A 22,955-nucleotide genomic window follows, 5' to 3' on the forward strand; every position below is an offset into this window, starting at 1 on the left:
TTCATCATTTCTTCCAATAGGACATTTCTGTGAAGTTCTGTCATAATGTGGAGGAATTCTGTGTTGTGACCAGAAATATCAAAGTGATCTTTGACCACCAGATAGTGCCTCCAACCAAGGCTGTTGTTTGATGACTTTGTGTCTAGTTTAACTGTTTAGTTTAGTTGAACCTTTGACACAGTTGCATCTTAAAACCTTCTTTAGATCTGACTTTTATTCACTTGGACTCAAGTGTGGACTGATTAAAATCTGAAGGTCAAATGAAAAAAATGAGTGCAGTTGCTGCTGATGTGTTGTTTGTATTGTGTTTAAATATGCCCTATTTCATGTGTAGTTTAGGTTCCTCTGTAGCAGCTACTGGGAATCTGACTAGCTATGACAAATATGACAAGGTTTGTGCTACCTTTGTCACAGCACTGCTGGAAAACCCAGCAATTTAAGATTTTTGATTGAAGTTGGTTGTTCTGTTAAGACAGGGATGTCAAACTCATTTTAGTTCAGGGGCCAAATACATCCCAATTTGATCTCAAGTTGACGGGACCAATAAAATCAGATAATAATAACTTATAAATAATCACAACTCCAAATATTTCCCTTCTTTGTCGTGCAAAAAAATACATTCTGAAAATGTTCACACTGAATCAACCATCTTTTTACAAAACATTATGAACAACCTGAGACAAAAAACAAAAGACAACACAAACAAGACGAAATAGATACAAATTGCAAAAAGGAAATACAAAAGGACACAATATTATACTGTATGATCCCAATAACTTGTGAAGGTCTAGAAATTGTATCAAATTCACATTTTTTTCTCTGTAGTTTTTACAGACTGTGAAGTGGGCCAGATTGGATGCTCTGTTTTGGCCGGTGGGCTTGACACCCCTATGTTAAGGTTTGAGGTGAAACAGAAGACTCGTCCAGGATTTCAACACGGGACCTCTCACACCCTAAGCGAGAATCATACCCCGAGACCAACAAGCCACACATCCGTCTGTTCACATCTGTAATTCTATGCAGCGAAGTGCTGTAATCGATCTGTTGAAACGTGCCGACTTGGGGCTCCACACTTGGTGGTCAAATGTCAGTACAGTTACAGGTGACTTCTTGTTGGTATCATGTTCAAATCCATCTTGTTTTTATGTAGATTAGTAGCTTGGAATATCCAAACTGTATCTCCATGTAATCTCCTATCTCCATGTTAGGAGATACAGGAGAATCAGTTTGGCATTGGGCGAATTGAATCACGTTTCCCTCCCAGGGAAGTTTGGTACGACCAATCATAGCACGGGAGGCTTTAGTTAATGCTGCGTCATCTTCAGCGCCTGGATTACCCATAAAACACCTGCGCACCTCCCGTAACCAAACACAAACATTAACAAAGTTATTCCTAACACCGCTAATCGTTTGGAAGGAATCTTTTGTTGCGTAGCCTTTTCAAAAATAAGTGTTGTAGTTGAGAGCACCCCATGTATTCGCAGATTTTTGTGACTAAAACGGCAGTAATCATTCACCACGACGCTTTCTCGGCTGCATGCCATTATTGTTTGGACTACATGGACTTCAAGGTCGGTTTGTTTGTGCGTCACATCCGTGTTACGCTGATTGGTTCTTTCTCATTCAAGCTGCATTCGTTAGCCCCTCCTTTTAGAAATTGTCTCCTATCATCACAATGTCAGACTGCCTTTATTTGTATTAATACATGAATAAAATCAGTCTGGATTTTCCAAGCAAGTTGGTTTGATTCTTCTGTACAAACTCCTGTGAATCTGACGAGCTATGACAAGAATTGTTACTTTTGTCACAGCACTGCTGGAAAACCCAGCACCTTAAGGTTTTCACTTGAACTTAATTGTTGTGTTTAGATCCCTGTGAGCTTCAGAGGTTTATGAAGGGCTCATCTGGGATTTGAACCCAGGACCTCTCACACCCAAAGCGAGAATCATAGCCCAAGACCAATGAGCCACATATAGAACTGTTCATATGTGCAATTCTGTGCTGCTCAGACCTAAACTTGGACCATTCAAACTGGCAATGTGGAATCTTGTTATCCAACAGCACCCCCTAGTGGAGCATTTTATATGGCCATCAGTCTGTGTTCTAGATATGATAATAAATCCTTAAATGTTCTCAGCTTCACCAGAAAACATGACATATTTTGTTGTATGTATGCTATTTTGTTGGTATGGAACAGCTGACTTCTTGTTTATAATCCACACCAGTGACAATCAAGACCACAAGCATTTTGTTTTCGAATTGTCTGTCTGAACCTCCCATTCCCAGTAACACAAAGTGACAGGAATCTTCAGAGGGTTTCTTTAGATTTGACTTTTACTCACTTGGATAAAAGTCGTGGACTGATTAGAATGTGGTGGTCAAATGTCAGTACAGTTGCAGATATACAGTTGATTTGTTGTTGGTATCATTTTCAAATATATTGTGTTTTTTGTCTTGATTAAATTATTTTGTACCAGCTGCTGGTAATCTGACTTGCTGTGACAAGATCAGTGCTGCTTTTGTCCTGGCTGTGTTGGAAAACCCAACAACTTAAGGTTTTCATGAGACATCAATTGTTATTTTTAGATCTCTGTGAGCTTCAGATGTTAGAGTGAGGGCTCGTCCGGGATTTGAACCCAGGACCTCTCGCACCCAAAGCGAGAATCATACCCCTAGACCAACGAGCCACACATGCAGTTGTTCACATCTGTAATTCTGTTCTGCTCAGACCTAAAATTGGATCTCAAAGTGGTGACTTGGGACTCCACATTTCACCTTGTCCGACAGCATCCCTGGTGGTTAAAATGTTCTTCTTGCTTTTTTCATACTGCAGTTTAAATATCTATGTACAATTTTCTGATCTTGGCTGCTGAGATGGAGAAAAAGCTTCACTCCGACAAGGTGTGATTGGTGGATGAGATCTGGATGAGATGCTGAAGGCTCAGGACACAGTTGGGTTGTCTTGGCTGACATGTCTCTTTCAGTGTCAAGAAGAAGTCAGGGACAATCAATTTGCTCATTTATTGTATTCAAATTGCACTGTGACTGTGGCATCAGTGCCAGAACACAGTATATGTACTTTATTTTACAGATGTACACATTTGACCTTTGAACTTAAGGTATCATGACCTGTTTGACTCTTTTGTGACATAATACAAATACAAAGAATTTAAGGTTTAGGACGTCTTTGCCTTGAAGAAGTTCTTGAGTTTCTTTTTTTTTGTGAATGAATCCTGATCTTATTTGAGATACGAGGTATGATGTAAGCGAGTTATTGGTGTCAGCTTAGATCATTCATACCATATCTGATGTGACCTTTCACCCACAGATGTTGTGAAAGGACACGTCTCTGTGTCAACAACATGTGTTTTCAGGGCTGACAGAATATTTCAGATTGTTGATGTGGTATTGCCTCACATTCCATCTCATAAACTGGCACCCTGTCAGCATGATTCGTTCATGTCATGTGAGGTGTTTTGACACAACAATCAAGTCTAGTTTAGTACTGTACCAAACAATACAAAAAAATGCATTTACAGATAATAGTTTTTTTTGTAGCATTTATTTTGTGCACCTCTTTTTGAGACAGAAAACTTGAGATCTACTCATATGAACTTTGGCGATACTGAACATAAAATGTACAGTGCAAAAACATAATTTGCTGAAGAAAAAGGGTAAAAGAAAATATGTGCAATGTTGATAGTGTGAAGGTTAACGTGCAAAACAAAGTGAGTGAGATTTGTAGAGAATGGAATATCGTAATGTCTGTGATTAAACTCTACAGGCCGTGAATGTAGCTTCTTTTTTCCTCTTTATTGTTTATGCTCTGTTTGCAGTGTTTACTTAAGTCTCAAATACAGTGTGTCTGACAGGGTGTGATGAATAAGATTCACTTGAAATTATAATAAAGAAAACTACTTGTGAGATGTAGTTGGCCACAAGTACACTTGAGATAAAGACCCAACCAACTCAACAGCTAAATTTGTTCTGTTTTTTTCATACACTTTTTTTTCATGGTTGTTGACTGAATGTTTTTTATGCCTTTTTTATTGTCGTTATAGATAAACTATAGCGATGTCAGTGAGACGTTCATAACAGAATAAGCCAGAGTCCTCAGGAGATCTATTTGAAACACAGTCCTCTTAAATGCAGGTGAGTACAGTTCTATACCCTCATCTCTACCTCGTTGTGTCCCTTTGATTTAATCACATTATTTCTCTTCTTGTTCAATGTATTTTTTAGTTTTATTGATCGTACTGATAGGGGGGCTGCACATTGGCGTAAGTGGTCAGCACTTTGCCTTGCATGTTTGCATGTTCTCCCTGTACATGCGTGGGTTTTCTCTGGGCACTCCGGCTTCCTCCCACAGTCCAGAAATATGCTGAGGTTAATTGATTACTCTAAATTGCCTGTAGGTATGAATGTGAGTGTGACTGTTTGTCTGTGTATGTAGCCCTGTGACAGACTGGTGACCTGTCCAGGGTGTCCCCTGCCTTCACCTGAGTCAGCTGAGATAGGCTCCAGCACCCCCCGCGACCCAAATGAGAATGAAGCGGTGTATAGAGAATGGATGGATGGATGATCATACTGGTGTTTCTTTTGTGTTAGTCTGTGATAATGGAGTGGTTAGAACTCAAGGCACCTGTTGCTCTGCCATTAGCTTAGTTGTGGTTGAAGGTTTTAAATGAGCTGAAACTTGTGTTCACTGGTCAGAGTCACAGGATTACTTCAGCTCTGTTACAGTTCATACCAAAGAAATTGTTACATCAAATTAAATCTGGCGCCAACTTTGTTTAACTGAGATTTCAGTTCAGTATCTACTGTCACTGTTCGACAATCTGACAGTTTTGACTGTGGCAGACAGAATCCGGTTTATCTGAAATATTGTTCTTGCTTTGACACAGTAAATTAGACAGCTCTGTTTGAGATACATTTTATACAGATATTTTGGTTAGTACATCACTCACAGGTTAGAGTGAGGGCTCGTCCGGGATTTGAACCCGGGACCTCTCACACCCTAAGCGAGAATCATGCCCCTAGACCAACAAGCCACATATACAGCTGTTCACATCTGCATTTCTGTGTGCAAAGACCTGCAATTGAAGTGTTCAAGGTGGGGATGTGGCGACTTGGGGCTCCACATTTTATCTGATCCAACAACACCCTCTGGTGAGGGATTTTATGGATTCACCTTGCTGTGTATTCTAACACTGATTCCCAGAAAGTTTGGCCCCAGAGACATTTACACATCCTGAAAGTATATACAATGTGCTTGTCCAGGATTTAAATGTGGGATGTTTCACAAATTATCTATAGTTTTGTAAATGTGCATCGCCGTGGCCCAGCCCTGCTGGTCTTCCCGAATCTTGCTGATAAGTTCCATATTGATTTCAACCTTTACATATCACAGTTGAAGGATTTAAGATTTTCGTTTTTGGGTTGTTGATCACACATTCATCCTGTTCCCAGGAAAAGAAAAATTCAAATAATCATTTTATTATTTCTAATCATACTATTCTCTCTCAATGAGAGACCTCAGCATTTGATTTGTGGATGGAACGTTTACCACCTATTCTTGTGAATGTAGGAATGTTTTGTACTGCAATAGACTCTTGACTTTAGACTCAAGCGTGGACTGATTAGAATTTGGTGCTCAAATGAAAAACAGCTGATTTCTTGTTAACCACACCCAACGGGTACGTCGGCTGAGTTATTGCATTCAGTGCGGTATCTGGCTGGGTAAGTATGTATGTATGTATGTGGCTATGTCCGGTCCGATATCTCTGCAACCGCTGAAGTCAGGATAATCAAACTTGGCACTGAAGATCAGTCTAAGGTCCCCTGCTCAGTTGTGGAGTTACAGGTCAGCAGATCAAGTAGGGAGGGAGATACGTACAATGATCTAAATTGATACATATTGCATAGGGAGGACAGGGTTGTCGCCAGCAGAGAGCGTGGTTCTGCCCTCTACTGACGGCTCATCTAGTTGATATTGTGTTCAAAACTCTTCCATTTAATGTGTAGTATAGGTTACTCTGTAGCAGCTACTGGGAATTTGACTGGCTATGACAAGTTTTGTGCTACCTTTATCACAGCACAGTTGAGAACACCAGTCGTTTTCGATTGAAATTAGTTGTTCTGTTAAGATTTCTAAAGTTAGGGCTCATCCAGGATTTGAACCTTGGACCTCTCACATCCTAAGAGAGAATGATACCAATAGACCAACGAGCTACATATGCAGTCATTCACATCTATAATTCCATGCAGCAAAGTGCTGCAATTGAACTGTTAAACTGTGGTGAAAGCTGTATATGTTCCCTTTATATGAACCTCCACACTTCATATGTCTGTACAGATTTTCTCTCATCCATGGTAATCCCCTTACCTTCAGCAGAAATCAACTGGACTTCTCGTTTAGATTATCTCATTCAAGAGGCTTCTTCACTTATAACTCACTGATGAGGAGTTACACATTTTTAAAGTAGCTTCAGTTTTTCAGTTCACATGCCCATGGCCCATGAATGATCCAGGACTCATGTACTTCAAGGTGGGAATGTTTGTGAATCCAGGTGGTCCAACAATAACGACAGCAATCATGGTGGTGGATCTGCCAGTTTACAACAGACATGAATCTGCCATGTCAAGAGTGACTCAATATGTTAATGATAGTGAAACTTTGTGGAGAGAGACCTTATCGCTGCATTATAAGTGCTGTTGTTGACCTCCCCGTCTGTTTGGAGATGGCTGTTCCAACTTGACATAGATGACTTCCGTCACTGCTCTCTCAAACCATCTGTCCTCTCTGCGGTCTGAGTTCATGTCTCTGCCGAGTGCCGTGATAAACCTATGTACAAAAGGCAGTCATTTATCAGTTAAACTGAAGTAGCAAGTTCAAATATACAAGTACAGTACAAAAAGGGGTATGTAGTGATGAGAGGTGTAATTACTACAATCTGAACAAAAACATATAAATTATTATTGTCTTTTTGTTGACCAAGTGTTTTTTTTTTATGTTGTTATTTAAGTGTTCTTATAGATAAACTATTGCGATATCAGAGGTAGATGCAGCACAGAAGAACATCTTTTGTTGTATGTATGGTATTCTGTAGTCAGTATGGAACAGCTGATTTCTTGTTGATACTCCAGTAGCATTTTGCGTTTGGGTTCTCTGTCTGCACCACTGTCCAATTCCAACAAACACAAAATCATAGGAATCTCAGGAATCTTCAGAGGATTTCTTTAGATTTGACTCAAATGTTCACTTAGACTCAAGCAAGGATAGTATACAGTTACAGTTTATAGGTGTGCATGGGTACGCAGCTGACTTCTTGTTCAAATAGGTTCTGGCTTTTCAGTACATTCTAATGCATGAGTGTGAAGTGTAATGTTGCATTTTAAATCCCTGCAAATTTCTGTTTTCCTCAGAAATTAAATTTCAAATTTATATTTGTGCAACACATCCTGGGTTTTGCTTTATGCCAGGAGCTGGTCAAACTTTTTCGATGCAAGCTACTGAGAAAACAGGTACCTGTGACAAGGTTTGTGCCACGTTTGTCACAACTGTGTTGAGAAACCCTGCAATTTAAGGTTCTCAGACGAAATTAATTGTGTTATGTAGATTTCCATAAGATTCGGGGATCAACAGCAGGGCTCGTCCGGGATTTGAACCCGGGACCTCTCGCACCCTAAGCGAGAATCATACCCCTAGACCAACAAGCCACACATGCAGCTGTTTACATCTGTAATTCTGAGCTCCAAACAGCTGCAGCTGAACTGTTCAAAGTGGCGCTGTGGCGGCTTGGAGCTGCGTGCTTTCTCTGATCCAACAGCGCCCTCTGGTGGCGTATTTTATATGTTAATCTTGCTTTGTGTGTTGGTATCATGTTCAAATCCATTTTGTTTTTATGTAGATTAGTAGCTTGGAAAATCCAAACTGAATCTCCATGTAATCTCCTATTTCCATGTTAGGAGATACAGGAGAATCAGTTTGGCATTGGACGAATTGAATCACGTTTCCCTCCCTGGAAAGTTTGGTACGACCAATCATAGCACGGGAGGCTTTAGTTAATGCTGCATCATCTTCAGTGCCTGGATTACCCATAAAACACCTGCGCACCTCCCGTAACCAAACACAAACATTAACAAAGTTATTCCTAACACCGCTAATAGTTTGGAAGGAGTCTTTTGTTGTGATCTTCAGATGTTAGAGTGAGGGCTGGTCGGGGATTTGAACCCGGGACCTCTCACACCCAAAGCGAGAATCATACCCCTAGACCAACGAGCCACACATACAGTTGTCTACATCTGTAATTCTGTTCTGCTCAGACCTAAAATTGGATCTCAAAGTGGTGACTTGGGACTCCACATTTCACCTTGTCCAACAGCATCCCTGATGGTTAAAATGTTCTTCTTGCATTCTTCATGCTACAGTTTAAATATCTATGTACCATTTTCTGGTCTTGGCTGCTGAGATGGCGAAAAAGCTTCACCACGATAAGGTGTGATTGGTGGATGAGATCTGAATGAGATGCTGAAGGCTCAAGACACAGTTGGGATGTCTTGGCTGACATGTCTCTTTCAATGGACTCAATTCACTGAACAACGCTTACTAGTGGCCATCTGGGGAAACACATTCTGAATTTAATACATACACATAGTTGAAATAATAATAATACAATTACCGTCTTCTATCTAAAGCTACAGCTATGTATTTGTGCACGCATTAATTGTAAGGCTTTTTTTAAGCTCTTGTGTTAATCTACTTGCTAATTTGAGGCTGTAGCTCCAGTGTCTCATCCTACTTGATTTAAGACAAATTCTCTTAGCTCGTGACATTTCAGCAATATAGACTGACTTGTTTTGAGACAATGCGTCTTAAATATCCTGTTAAGTCAAACAATCTTGAAATTATCTTGTTTTGAGTTGAATTTTACAAGAAAACCCAAAATAAGTTTAACCCTCGTGTTGTGCTGTGGGTCAAAATTGGCCCGTTTTCACATTTCTTATTCTCTCTCTTCTGGCGACTCTATAAATGAATCTCAATACTCTCATGCTCTGACCTTCTCTTCATCAGCAACCACACCTCAGCGCTGTTGGTATCATTTTCAGCTTGTCAGTGTGTTTTCCTCGTCTTCAGGTTATCCATCCAGAGAAGCATCAAGATTTCCATATCGGCTTCATCGTTGTACTAAGAAGTTCGCTTTAAAGCTCGTGTCTGGAGTTTGAATCGCAGCGTCTCCCAGAACACTGTTGGTCCCACCCTCCCTCTGATTTCGCCCCTTTATTTGTGCACGCAGTACCTGAGAGGAGTGCTGCAGCATCTTGCCTGTTTTGCTGTTTTCCCCTCTTCTACATTTAGTACATTTAGTAAATAATAAAGGAATTACGTTAGAATTCTGTATTGAGTCTAACTTGTCCTAATACCAAAATAACATGAATCTGCTAGGACGAACTAGTAAAGTTTCAATATGTGATTACACTCGTGTATCCCTCTCGATGACGTTGTTTATCAAACTTAGTGCATTTACGCGTGTATATGTGTTACATTGTTTATTTATTTCTATCTAGAGTTCAGAATTGCATTACTCCTCTGACGAAGAGTATGTCCCAGACGCCCCAACATCTTCCTCCAGAGGTCGGGCATCTAAACGAAGCCGTCAGGCGGGCTATGGAGGCCGTGGTCGGGGAGCGACGCGAGCACCCCGAGCCAAAAAACGTCCTGCAGTCTCTTGGCCTGACAAGCCGCGGGATTGGTAACTTTTCTGGAAGTTGCTGATCCCTGATGCTCTCTCAGCTCCTCCACAAGCAAAACAAATGTGCACGCGGTTGCGTAGTGCGTACCTCGCGCACCTCTTCATGGCTTGCTTGCTGTGCGCGTAACCGTTGATTGACAGCATGACAAAGCTGAAGCTCGAACTTGATTGTTCGGCAGCGACCGGCGCTTTTTGGAATTACATGGGGGTCTATGAGAGGAAGGCGGAGCTCAAGAATAAATTTTCATATCACGTCATACTAACATTATATTATAGTATCGAACTGGACTAACACATTTAAGCTTTGTTAAACAATGATACATAAATTGAAAACAAACGGAAACTCCGGACACGAGCTTTAAGTGGAATTTAGTTTTATTGTAAATGAACAGCTTTCTTCGTGTGTTTCAGAGACGTAACACACATATGTTTGATCAGTGGGGTCTTAAAGGATAGCTTCACAGTTTTTCGACTTTGAAATCAATAGCCAGAATCCCAAATAGACATTTATTTTATTTCTTGCAGTAATCATTCCACTTGGTCATACAGGTCATTAAGAAGTCTCCTCTGAATGTCAGTGATGGGGAACAAAATCTACAATCAGGCACAAAAATGTGAGACTTCAGCAGACTCACTTCCAGTGTTTATAGCACAAAACTCATTCTTTGTGTCACAAATGAAAAGTGATAGTCGATTGATTTTTGTAACACTGACTGCATGTTAACTGTTTAATACTGAAATAATCATTTTAGGAAGAAAAATATTGGCGACCCTGTCCTTAAACTGGACAACTGTGTAACAATTGTGACTTGTATCAGACATAGTTTAAACTTTAACAATGAATAAATGATGGTTTTATCTTCAGTTCTAACACATTTGTGTTAAGTTACAGTATATGATTAAAACTCTGGAGTAACCTGATATGCACATGGACTTAAAACACATCATAGTGAAGTTGTCAAATTGACAGATTTCAAGATCATTTCACTGATAGTTTTCTGCACTTGTCTTTCACTCAGAATAAACAGCAGAAGAAAAGACAGGTCTGTTCTGGATAACTGTGGTTAAAAACAGCACAAAGGAAGTAAAGTACTTTTAGATATGAGGTTCTATTGGTCCCTTCAACTTTCTAAAGTATCTGCTACATGCATATTTTCTTGTTTTCTTGTTTGACTGTGCAACTGGTATCACTGAAAATAGAAGCAGAGCGAGTTTTTGCCTGCCAAGTAAACATTTTGTCGTGCAGCCTTTTGCCACCAATGATGATGTCTGAACCATCAGTTATGACGCAACCTGTGTGTATAAGTGTAAGTGGTGGCTGTGATTCAGTACTGAAGAGGGCAAGGAGTGGCAGGATGTGAGGAGAAAGATGGGTGTCTCCTCCACTTGATGGTATCTGTTGATGCTGTCACCATCCCTGCTCCAGGAGACAATACCAACTAGACATTCAGACCAACAGAGACGTGGAAATGGACTTTGGAAATTTCCGTTCTGCAACTTATGAAATGTAAATACAATGAGGAGTAATTACACCTGAGCTGTCTTCTTTTGTTGCTGTCAGTACAACACCAAGGTCCTGTTTCATTTGTCCTGTTGGTGCAGGACTTGCCATAATGTGATTTTGGTAAACATGTTTCAGAAAACATTCATTGTAATGTCTTGAATTATCACAAGTTTATTTGTTTAGTGTTCTTTTTAAGGATGTGTATGGGGACATTTAAAATAAGTTGTTAATTTCAACATGACGACAATATGAAAGAAGGTTGTAATTTGGCACATATGACAGTATATATTTCCATACACTCAGTTTTTAGAACATTACTACTTCAGCATCATTACGAGTTTTACTTCTTATTTTTCTGTTCTACTTTTGTATAGCTTTGTTTCACCAATATTTCATACTTATTAGAGCCAGAGCACTGACAGTGCATAGGACCCTATTGGAATGCAAGTCATTGTTTTTCACACTAAAGAATCACATTTCTGAGGGCCTAAACATGCTCAAAAACTCATGGAAATTTGCACACACATCAGAACTGGAGATTTTTAAAAAATATTTTATGGGACTTGCGTATGTGTGTGGAAAATGCAACACGTATTTGTAGCATCAACTATGGGCAGAACGTTTTACCTACATCTACGAAATACACTAGGCATACACACTACTGTTCAAAAGCTTGGGGTCCCTTAGAAATGTCCTCATTTTTGAAAGGAAAAGATTTTTTTCAATGAAGATGACAATAAATGAATCAAAGAAATCCAGTCTAGACATTGTTAAACTCTGATAACTGCAGAAATCAAACTACAATGAATTTCACATTAAAACCAAAATGTACAGGGCTTAAAATGCAAATGTGTCAACAACACCACAGATTCAGCTCAGTTGGAGGACAAAATTAAATGACATTACCTCACATTACCTCATGGTTTTTTTTGTGAATGAATCCTGATCTTAGTTGAGATACGAGGTATGATGTAAGCGAGTTATTGGTGTCAGCTTAGATCATTCATACCATATCTGATGTGACCTTTCACCCACAGATGTTGTGAAAGGACACGTCTCTGTGTCAACAACATGTGTTTTCAGGGCTGACAGAATATTTCAGATTGTTGATGTGGTATTGCCTCACATTCCATCTCATAAACTGGCACCCTGTCAGCATGATTCGTTCATGTCATGTGAGGTGTTTTGACACAACAATCAAGTCTAGTTTAGTACTGTACCAAACAATACAAAAAATGCATTTACAGATAATAGTTTTTTTTGTAGCATTTATTTTGTGCACCTCTTTTTGAGACAGAAAACTTGAGATCTACTCATATGAACTTTGGCGATACTGAACATAAAATGTACAGTGCAAAAACATAATTTACTGAAGAAACAGGGTAAAAGAAAATATGTGCAATGTTTATAGTGTGAAGGTTAACGTGCAAAACAAAGTGAGTGAGATTTGTAGAGAATGGAATATCGTAATGTCTGTGATTAAACTCTACAGGCCGTGAATGTAGCTTCTTTTTTCCTCTTTATTGTTTCTGCTTTGTTTGCAGTGTTTACTTAAGTCTCAAATACAGTGTGTCTGACAGGGTGTGATGAATAAGATTCACTTGAAATTATAATAAAGAAAACTACTTGTGAGATGTAGTTGGCCACAAGTACACTTGAGGTAAAGACCCAACCAACTCAACAGCTAAATTTGTTCTGTTTTTTTTCATACACTGTTTTTTTTTCATGGTTGTTGACTGAATGTTTTTTATGCATTTTTTATTGTCGTTATAGATAAACTATAGCGATGTCAGTGAGACATTCAGAACAGAATAAGCCAGAGTCCTCATGAGATCTATTTGAAACACAGTCCTCTTAAATGCAGGTGAGTACAGTTCTATACCCTCATCTCTACCTCTTTGTGTCCCTTTGATTTAATCACATTATTTCTCTTCTTGTTCAATGTATTTTTTAGTTTTATTGATCGTACTGATAGGGGGGCCAGCACAGTGGCGTAAGTGGTCAGCACTTTGCCTTGCATGTTTGCATGTTCTCCCTGTGCATGCGTGGGTTTTCTCTGGGCACTCCGGCTTCCTCCCACAGTCCAGAAATATGCTGAGGTGAATTGATAATTCTAAAATTGTCCATAGGTGTGAATGTGAGTGTGATTGTTTGTCTGTATATGTAGCCCTGTGACAGACTGGCGACCTGTCCAGGGTGTCCCCTGCCTTCACCCGAGTCAGCTGAGATAGGCTCCAGCACCCCCCCCCCCCCCGTGACCCTAGTGAGGATGAAGCGGTGTATAGAGAATGGATGGATGGATGGATGGATGGATGGATGGATGGATGGATGGATGATCATTGTGGTGTTTCTTTTGTGTTAGTCTGTGATAATGGAGTGGTTAGAACTCAAGGCACCTGTTGCTCTGCCATTAGCTTAGTTGTGGTTGAAGGTTTTAAATGAGCTGAAACTTGTGTTCACTGGTCAGAGTCACAGGATTACTTCAGCTCTGTTACAGTTCATACCAAAGAAATTATTACATCTAATTAAATCTGGCACCAACTTTGTTTAACTGAGGTTTCAGTTCAGTATCTCCTGTCACTGTTCTACATTCTGACAGTTTTGACTGTGGCAGACAGAATCCAGTTTATCTGAAATATTTTTCTCGCTTTGACACAGTAAATTAGACAGCTCTGTTTGAGATACGTTTTATACAAATATTTTGGTTAGTATGTCACTCACAGGTTGTAGGGAGGGCTCGTCCGGGATTTGAACCCGGGACCTCTCGCGCCCTAAGCTAGAATCATACCCCTAGACCAACGAGCCACATATACAGCTGTTTACATCTGCATTTCTATGTGGAAAGACCTGCAATTGAAGTGTTCAAGGTGGGGATGTGGCGACTTGGGGCTCCACATTTTATCTGACCCAACAGCACCCTCTGGTGAGGGATTTTATGGATTCCCCTTGCTGTGTATTATAACAACCCGGTCTCACGGGGATTCGTGAAACTGTCACGTAAGTTTTAGTTTCGGTTTCGTGCGCACCAACACGATTTCGTCATGTTTTTCGTGCCGCTCACCACGAAATGTTTTTCGCTGTGGTAATCACATCTGAAAGTGGTTTATACCGGCGGATTCATGACGATCTAAGCTGTCCATCGGCGTATACTGCTTGTGTGATCGCGTTTGCGGCCGCCGGCCGCCGGACATTCTTGAAATTCCTATGCAAATTGGTAAGTGTACCACCGGCTTATGGTTAGGTTATGGTTAGGTTATGGTTAGGGTTATGGTTAGGGTTATGTTTAGGGACGATGTCATGCAAAATATAGCGTTGGATTCGCCACCGTTTTACATTAAAAATATAATATACACATTCTTTTGAAATACGTTCTGAGTGGCACGAAAAGTCCGCCGTTTAAAATACATTGGTGCGCATTTCGTGGTGAGCGGCACGAAAAACATGACGAAATCGTGTTGGTGCGCACGAAGCCGAAACAAAAATTTCCGTGACAGTTTCACGAATCCTCGTGAGATCGGGCTGATTATAACACTGATTCCCAGAAAGTTTGGCCCCAGAGACATTTACACATCCTGAAATTATATACAATGTGCTTGTCCAAGATTTAAATGTGGGATGTTTCACAAATTATCTATAGTTTTGTAAATGTGCATCGCCGTGGCCCAGCCCTGCTGGTCTTCCCAAATCTTGCTGATAAGTTCCATATTGATTTCAACCTTTACATATCACAGTTGAAGGATTTAAGATTTTCGTTTTTGGGTTGTTGATCACACATTCATCCTGTTCCCAGGAAAAGAAGAATTCAAATAATCATTTTATTATTTCTAATCATACTATTCTCTCTCAATGAGAGACCTCAGCATTTGATTTGTGGATGGAACGTTTACCACCTATTCTTGTGAATGTAGGAATGTTTTGTACTGCAATAGACTCTAGACTCAAGCGTGGACTGATTAGAATTTGGTGCTCAAATGAAAAAAAGCTGATTTCTTGTTGATATGGTGTTCAAATATCTTCCGTTTTACGTGTAGTATAGGTTACTCTGTAGCAGCTACTGGGAATTTGACTGGCTATCACAAGTTTTGTGCTACCTTTATCACAGCACAGTTGAGAACACCAGTTGTTTCAGATTGAAATTAGTTGTTCTGTTTAGATTTCAAAAGTTAGGGCTCATCCAGGATTTGAAGGTTGGACCTCTCGCACCCTAAGCGAGAATGATACCAATAGACCAATGAGCTACATATCCAGTCATTCACATCTGTAATTCCATGCAGCAAAGTGCTGCAATTGAATTGTTAAACTGTGGTGAAAGCTGTATATGTTCCCTTTATATGAACCTCCACACTTCATATGTCTGTACAGATTTTCTCTCATCCATGGTAATCCCCTTACCTTCAGCAGGAATCAACTGGACTTCTCGTTTAGATTATCTCATTCAAGAGGCTTCTTCACTTATAACTCACTGATGAGGAGTTACAGATTTTTAAAGTAGCTTCAGTTTTTCAGTTCACATGCCCATGGCCCATGAATGATCCAGGACTCATGTACTTCAAGGTGGGAATGTTTGTGAATCCAGGTGGTCCAACAATAACGACAGCAATCATGGTGGTGGATCTGCCAGTTTACAACAGACATGAATCTGCCATGTCAAGAGTGACTCAATATGTTAATGATAGTGAAACTTTGTGTAGAGAGACCTTATCGCTGCATTATAAGTGCTGTTGTTGACCTCCCCGTCTGTTTAGAGATGGCTGTTCCAACTTGACATAGATGACTTCCGTCACTGCTCTCTCAAACCATCTGTCCTCTCTGCGGTCTGAGTTCATGTCTCTGCCGAGTGCCGTGATAAACCTATGTACAAAAGGCAGTCATTTATCACTTAAACTGAAGTAGCAAGTTCAAATATACAAGTACAGTACAAAAAGGGGTATGTAGTGATGAGAGGTGTAATTACTACAATCTGAAGAAAAACATATAAATTATTATTGTCTTTTTGTTGACCAAGTGTTTTTTTTTATGTTGTTATTTAAGTGTTCTTATAGATAAACTATTGCAATATCAGAGGTAGATGCAGCACAGAAGAACATCTTTTGTTGTATGTATGGTATTCTGTAGTCAGTATGGAACAGCTGATTTCTTGTTGATACTCCAGTAGCATTTTGCGTTTGGGTTCTCTGTCTGCACAACTGTCCAATTCCAACAAACACAAAATCATAGGAATCTCAGGAATCTTCAGAGGATTTCTTTAGATTTGACTCAAATGTTCACTTAGACTCAAGCAAGGATAGTATAGAGTTACAGTTTATAGGTGTGCATGGGTACGCAGCTGACTTCTTGTTCAAATAGGTTCTGGCTTTTCAGTACATTCTAATACATGAGTGTGAAGTGTAATGTTGCATTTTAAATCCCTGCAAATTTCTGTTTTCCTCAGAAATTAAATTTAAAATTTATATTTGTGCAACACATCCTGGGTTTTGCTTTATGCCAGGAGCTGGTCAAACTTTTTCGATGAAAGCTACTGAGAAAATAACTACCTGTGACAAGGTTTGTGCCACATTTGTCACAACTGTGTTGAGAAACCCTGCAATTTAAGGTTTTCGGTCAAAGTTAATTGTGATATGTAGATTTCCATAGGATTCAGAGATCAACAGCAGGGCTCGTCCGGGATTTGAACCCGGGACCTCTCACACCCTAAGCGAGAATCATACCCCTAGACCAACGAGCCACACATACAGCTGTTTACATCTGTAATTCTGAGCTCCAAACAGCTGCAGCTGAACTGTTCAAAGTGGTGATGTGGCGGCTTGGAGCTGCGTGCTTTCTCTGATCCAACAGCGCCCTCTGGTGGAGTATTTTATATGTTAATCTTGCTTTGTGTGTTGGTATCATGTTCAAATCCATTTTGTTTTTATGTAGATTAGTAGCTTGGAAAATCCAAACTGAATCTCCATGTAATCTCCTATTTCCATGTTAGGAGATACAGGAGAATCAGTTTGGCATTGGACGAATTGAATCACGTTTCCCTCCCAGGACAGTTTGGTACGACCAATCATAGCACGGGAGGCTTTAGTTAATGCTGCATCATCTTCAGTGCCTGGATTACCCATAAAACACCTGCGCACCTCCCATAACCAAACACAAACATTAACAAAGTTATTCCTAACACCGCTAATCGTTTGGAAGGAGTCTTTTGTTGCGTAGCCTTTTCAAAAATAAGTGTTGTAGTTGAGAGCACCCCATGTATTCGCAGATATTTGTGACAAAAACGGCAGTAATCATTCACCACGACGCTTTCTCGGCTGCATGCCATTATTGTTTGGACTACATGGACTTCAAGGTCGATTTGTTTGTGCGTCACATCCGTGTTACGCTGATTGGTTCTTTCTCATTCAAGCTGCATTCGTTAGCCCCTCCTTTTAGAAATCGTCTCCTATCATCACAATGTCAGACTGCCTTTATTTGTATTAATACATAAATAAAGTCAGTCTGGATTTTTGCAAGCAAGTAGATTAGATTCTTCTGTACAAGCTCCTGTGAATCTGACTAGTTATGACAAGAATTGTTATTTTTGTCACAGCACTGTTGGAAAACCCAGCACCTTAAGGTTTTCACTTGAACTTAATTGTTATGTTTAGATCCCTGTGAGCGTCAGAGGTTCTCGATATGATAATAAATCCTTAAATGTTCTCAGCTTCACCAGAAAACATGACATATTTTGTTGTATGTATGCTATTTTGTTGGTATGGAACAGCTGACTTCTTGTTTATAATCCACACCAGTGACAATCAAGACCACAAGCATTTTGTTTTCGAATTGTCTGTCTGAACCTCCCATTCCCAATAACACAAAGTGACAGGAATCTTCAGAGGGTTTCTTTAGATTTGACTTTTATTCACTTGGATGAAAGTCATGGACTGATTAGAATGTGGTGGTCAAATGTCAGTACAGTTGCAGATATACAGTTGATTTGTTGTTGGTATCATTTCTATATATGTCGTGTTTTTTGTCTTGATTAGATTATTTTGTACCAGCTGCTGGTAATCTGACTTGCTGTGACAAGATTGGTGCTACTTTTGTCCTGACTGTGTTGGAAAACCCAACAACTTAAGGTTCTCATGAGGCATCAATTGCTATTTTTAGATCTCTGTGATCTTCAGATGTTAAAGTGAGGGCTCATCCGGGATTTGAACCCGGGACCTCTCGCACCCAAAGCGAGAATCATACCCCTAGACCAACGAGCCACACATACAGTTGTACACATCTGTAATTCTGTTCTGCTCAGACCTAAAATTGGATCTCAAAGTGGTGACCTGGGACTCCACATTTCACCTTGTCCAACAGCATCCCTGATGGTTAAAATGTTCTTCTTGCTTTCTTCATGCTGCAGTTTAAATATCTATGTACAATTTTCTTGTCTTGGCTGCTGAGATGGCGAAAAAGCTTCACCACGACAAGGTGTGATTGGTGGATGAGATCTGGATGAGATGCTGAAGGCTCAGGACACAGTTGGGTTGTCTTGGCTGACATGTCTCTTTCAGTGTCAAGAAGAAGTCAGGGACAATCAATTTGCTCATTTATTGTATTCAAATTGCACTGTGACTGTGGCATCAGTGCTAGAACACAGTATATGTACTTTATTTTACAGATGTACTGTACAAATAAAGTGCTTTGCTGTTTTATGCCTCCAACAATCCATGTCCATCCAGATTTGACCTTAAGGTATCATGACCTGTTTGACTCTTTTGTGACACCTGGCATTTCTGTGAGGTAATGTCATTTAATCTTGTCATAGCTACTCAGATTACCAGCAGCTGGTACAAAGTAATGTAAGTTGTCATATATTCAATGAAAATTGATATATATAATGAAAGTATGAATATATTGAATGAAAGTTGATGCATGTTGAATGAAAGTATGAAAATATGGAATGAAAGTCTGAACATTACATATATTCGTACCTTCATTCCATATATTCCAACTTTCATTCAATATATTCATACTTTCATTCAACTTTTTGTACGCTAAGCGAGAACCATACCCCTAGACCAACGAGCCACATATACAGCTGTTCATACCTGCAATTCTGTGCTGCTCAGACCTAATATTGGACCAATCAAACTGGTGATGTGGAATCTTGGAATTCTGCATTTCATCTGATACAACAGCACCCCTAATGGAGCATTTTACGTATATGGCTATCGGGCTGTGTTCTAGATATGATAATAAATCCTAAAATGTTCTCAGCTTCACCAGAAAACATGACATATTTTGTTGTATGTATGCTATATAGTTGGTATGGAACAGCTGACTTCTTGTTTATAATCCGCACCAGTGACAAACAAGCATTTTGTTTTTGAATTGTCTGTCTGAACCTCCCATTCCCAAGAACACAAAGTGACAGGAATCTTCAGATTTGACTTTTTCACTTGGATGAAAGTCATGGACTGATTAGAATGTGGTGGTCAAATGTCAGTACAGTTGCAGATATACAGTTGATTTGTTGATGGTATCATTTTCAAATACGCTGTGTTTTTTGTACCAGCTACTGGTAATCTGACTGGCTATGACAAGATTGGTGCTACTTTTATCCTGGCTGTGTTGGAAAACCCAACAACTTGAACTTCAGATGTTAGAGTGAGGGCTCATCCGGGATTTGAACCCGGGACCTCTCGCACCCGAAGCGAGAATCATACCCCTAGACCAACGAGCCACACATACAGTTGTTCACATCTGTAATTGTGCAACACGGTCTCACGGGGATTCGTGAAACTGTTACGTAAATTTTTTGTTTCTTTTTCGTGCGCACCAACACGATTTCGTCATGTTTTTCGTGCCGCTCACCACGAAATGTTTTTCGTGTTGCTCACAACGAAACCCGCTGTGGTAATCACAGCTGAAAGTGGTTTATACCAGCGGATTCATGACGATCTCAGCTGTCCATCGGCGTATACTGCTTGTGTGATCGCGTTTGCGGCCGCCGGCCGCCGGACATTCTTGACATTCCTATGCAAATTGGTAAGTGTACCACCGGCTTATGGTTAGGTTATGGTTAGGTTATGGTTAGGATTATGGTTAGGGTTATGTTTAGGGACGATGTCATGCAAAATATAGCGTTGGATTCGCCATGGTTTTACATTAAAAATATAATATACACATTCGTTTGAAATACGTTCTGGGTGGCACGAAAAGTCCGCCGTTTAAAATACATTGGTGCGCATTTCGTGGTGAGCGGCACGAAAAACATGACGAAATCGTGTTGGTGCGCACGAAACCGAAACAAAAATTTACGTAACAGTTTCACGAATCCTCGTGAGATCGGGCTGAATTGTGTGGTGCCAAGACCTAAAACTCGATCTCAAAGTGGTGACTTGGGGCTCCACATTTCACCTTGTCCAACAGCATCCCTGGTGGTTAAAATGTTCTTCTTGCTTTCTTCATCCATCCATCATTCTCTATACACCGCTTTATTCTCACTGGGGTCGCGGGGGGTGCTGGAGCCTATCTCAGCTGACTCGGGCGAAGGCAGGGGACACCCTGGACAGGTCGCCAGTCTGTTGCAGGCCTGCATATACAGACAGACAATCACACTCACATTCACACCTACAGGCAATTTTAGAATTATCAATTCACCTCAGCTTATTTTTGGACTGTGGGAGGAAGCCGGAGTACCCGGAGAAAACCCACGCATGCACAGGGAGAACATGCAAACTCCATGCAGAAAGATCCCAGGCCCAGGCCAGGATTTGAACCAGGGATCTTCTTGCTGCAAGGCAAAAGTGCTAACCACTACATCACTGTGCAGCCCTGCTTTCTTCATGCTGCAGTTTAAATATCTATGTACAATTCTCTGATCTTGGCTGCTGAGATGGTGAAAAAGCTTCACCACGACAAGGTGTGATTGGTGGATGAGATCTGGATGAGATGCTGAAGGCTCAGGACACAGTTGGGTTGTCTTGACTGACATGTCTCTTTCAGTGTCAAGAAGAAGTCAGGGACAATCAATTTGCTCATTTATTGTATTCAAATTGCACTGTGACTGTGGCATCAGTGCTAGAACACAGTATATGTACTTTATTTTACAGATGTACTGTACAAATAAAGTGCTTTGCTGTTTTGTGCCTCCAACAACCCATGTCCATCCAGATTTGACCTTTGACCTTTTGAGTATGAGTTATCATGACTTGTTTGACTCTTTTGTGACACCTGGCATTTCTGTGAGGTAATGTCATTTAATTTTGTCCTCCAACTGAGCTGAATCTGTGGTGTTGTTGACACATTTGCGTTTTAAGCCCTGCATATATTGGTACAAATGTGAAACTCATTGTTTGATTGAATTGTAGTTTAAAGCAAGGGCTTGTCCCGGATTTGAGCTCTGGATCTCTCACACCCTCAGCGAGAATCATACGCCTAGGCCAATGAACCACATGTCGGTGCCTTCACAGCTGTAATTCTGTCCAGCTAAGACCTAAAATTGGACTGTTCAAACTGCCATGTTGTGGCTTCATCATTTTTGTCATAATTAGTGGATAAATTCAAACTTAGGTTTCGAGTACAGCTACAACTCTGCTTCTGTCTAATTAAACTTGACTTGTTTGTGAGTTTGAGGCCATTTTATGGTCAAATTAATGCTGAACACCAAAGTAATGACATTGAGAGTAACAGTATGGTGAGCTAGTGTGTTTGTGAGGGCAAAATACAAAGAATTTAAGGTTTAGGACGTCTTTGCCTTGAAGAAGTTCTTGAGTTTCTTTTTTTTTGTGAATGAATCCTGATCTTAGTTGAGATACGAGGTATGATGTAAGCGAGTTATTGGTGTCAGCTTAGATCATTCATACCATATCTGATGTGACCTTTCACCCACAGATGTTGTGAAAGGACACGTCTCTGTGTCAACAACATGTGTTTTCAGGGCTGACAGAATATTTCAGATTGTTGATGTGGTATTGCCTCACATTCCATCTCATAAACTGGCACCCTGTCAGCATGATTCGTTCATGTCATGTGAGGTGTTTTGACACAACAATCAAGTCTAGTTTAGTACTGTACCAAACAATACAAAAAAGTGCATTTACAGATAATAGTTTTTTTTGTAGCATTTATTTTGTGCACCTCTTTTTGAGACAGAAAACTTGAGATCTACTCATATGAACTTTGGCGATACTGAACATAAAATGTACAGTGCAAAAACATAATTTGCTGAAGAAACAGGGTAAAAGAAAATATGTGCAATGTTTATAGTGTGAAGGTTAACGTGCAAAACAAAGTGAGTGAGATTTGTAGAGAATGGAATATCGTAATGTCTGTGATTAAACTCTACAGGCCGTGAATGTAGCTTCTTTTTTCCTCTTTATTGTTTGTGCTCTGTTTGCAGTGTTTACTTAAGTCTCGAATACAGTGTGTCTGACAGGGTGTGATGAATAAGATTCACTTGAAATTATAATAAAGAAAACTACTTGTGAGATGTAGTTGGCCACAAGTACACTTGAGGTAAAGACCCAACCAACTCAACAGCTAAATTTGTTCTGTTTTTTTCATACACTGTTTTTTTTTCATGGTTGTTGACTGAATGTTTTTTATGCCTTTTTTATTGTCGTTATAGATAAACTATAGCGATGTCAGTGAGACGTTCATAACAGAATAAGCCAGAGTCCTCAGGAGATCTATTTGAAACACAGTCCTCTTAAATGCAGGTGAGTACA

At 40.0% G+C, this 22,955-nt stretch overlaps 7 non-coding genes across 7 annotated transcripts; all 7 read right to left on the bottom strand.

Annotated features, from left to right (window-relative positions):
- Nucleotides 1-2,615: 2,615 nt before the first annotated feature.
- On the bottom strand, nt 2,616-2,687 carry trnap-ugg (transfer RNA proline (anticodon UGG)). Its single transcript has one exon. It is a non-coding gene; the product is annotated as a tRNA-Pro (tRNA).
- A 2,292-nt stretch (nt 2,688-4,979) lies between these two features.
- Nucleotides 4,980-5,051, bottom strand: trnap-agg (transfer RNA proline (anticodon AGG)). The gene has a single exon. It is a non-coding gene; the product is annotated as a tRNA-Pro (tRNA).
- A 2,596-nt stretch (nt 5,052-7,647) lies between these two features.
- trnap-agg (transfer RNA proline (anticodon AGG)) lies at nt 7,648-7,719 on the bottom strand. The gene has a single exon. It is a non-coding gene; the product is annotated as a tRNA-Pro (tRNA).
- A 6,270-nt stretch (nt 7,720-13,989) lies between these two features.
- Nucleotides 13,990-14,061, bottom strand: trnap-agg (transfer RNA proline (anticodon AGG)). The gene has a single exon. It is a non-coding gene; the product is annotated as a tRNA-Pro (tRNA).
- Nucleotides 14,062-16,909: 2,848 nt separating this feature from the next.
- On the bottom strand, nt 16,910-16,981 carry trnap-agg (transfer RNA proline (anticodon AGG)). Its single transcript has one exon. It is a non-coding gene; the product is annotated as a tRNA-Pro (tRNA).
- Nucleotides 16,982-18,425: 1,444 nt separating this feature from the next.
- Nucleotides 18,426-18,497, bottom strand: trnap-ugg (transfer RNA proline (anticodon UGG)). Its single transcript has one exon. It is a non-coding gene; the product is annotated as a tRNA-Pro (tRNA).
- Nucleotides 18,498-19,894: 1,397 nt separating this feature from the next.
- On the bottom strand, nt 19,895-19,966 carry trnap-cgg (transfer RNA proline (anticodon CGG)). The gene has a single exon. It is a non-coding gene; the product is annotated as a tRNA-Pro (tRNA).
- Between the last annotated feature and the right edge of the window lie 2,989 nt (nt 19,967-22,955).

This window comes from Acanthochromis polyacanthus, chromosome 20, assembly GCF_021347895.1.
Source record: "Acanthochromis polyacanthus isolate Apoly-LR-REF ecotype Palm Island chromosome 20, KAUST_Apoly_ChrSc, whole genome shotgun sequence".
Lineage (NCBI taxonomy): Eukaryota > Metazoa > Chordata > Actinopteri > Pomacentridae > Acanthochromis > Acanthochromis polyacanthus.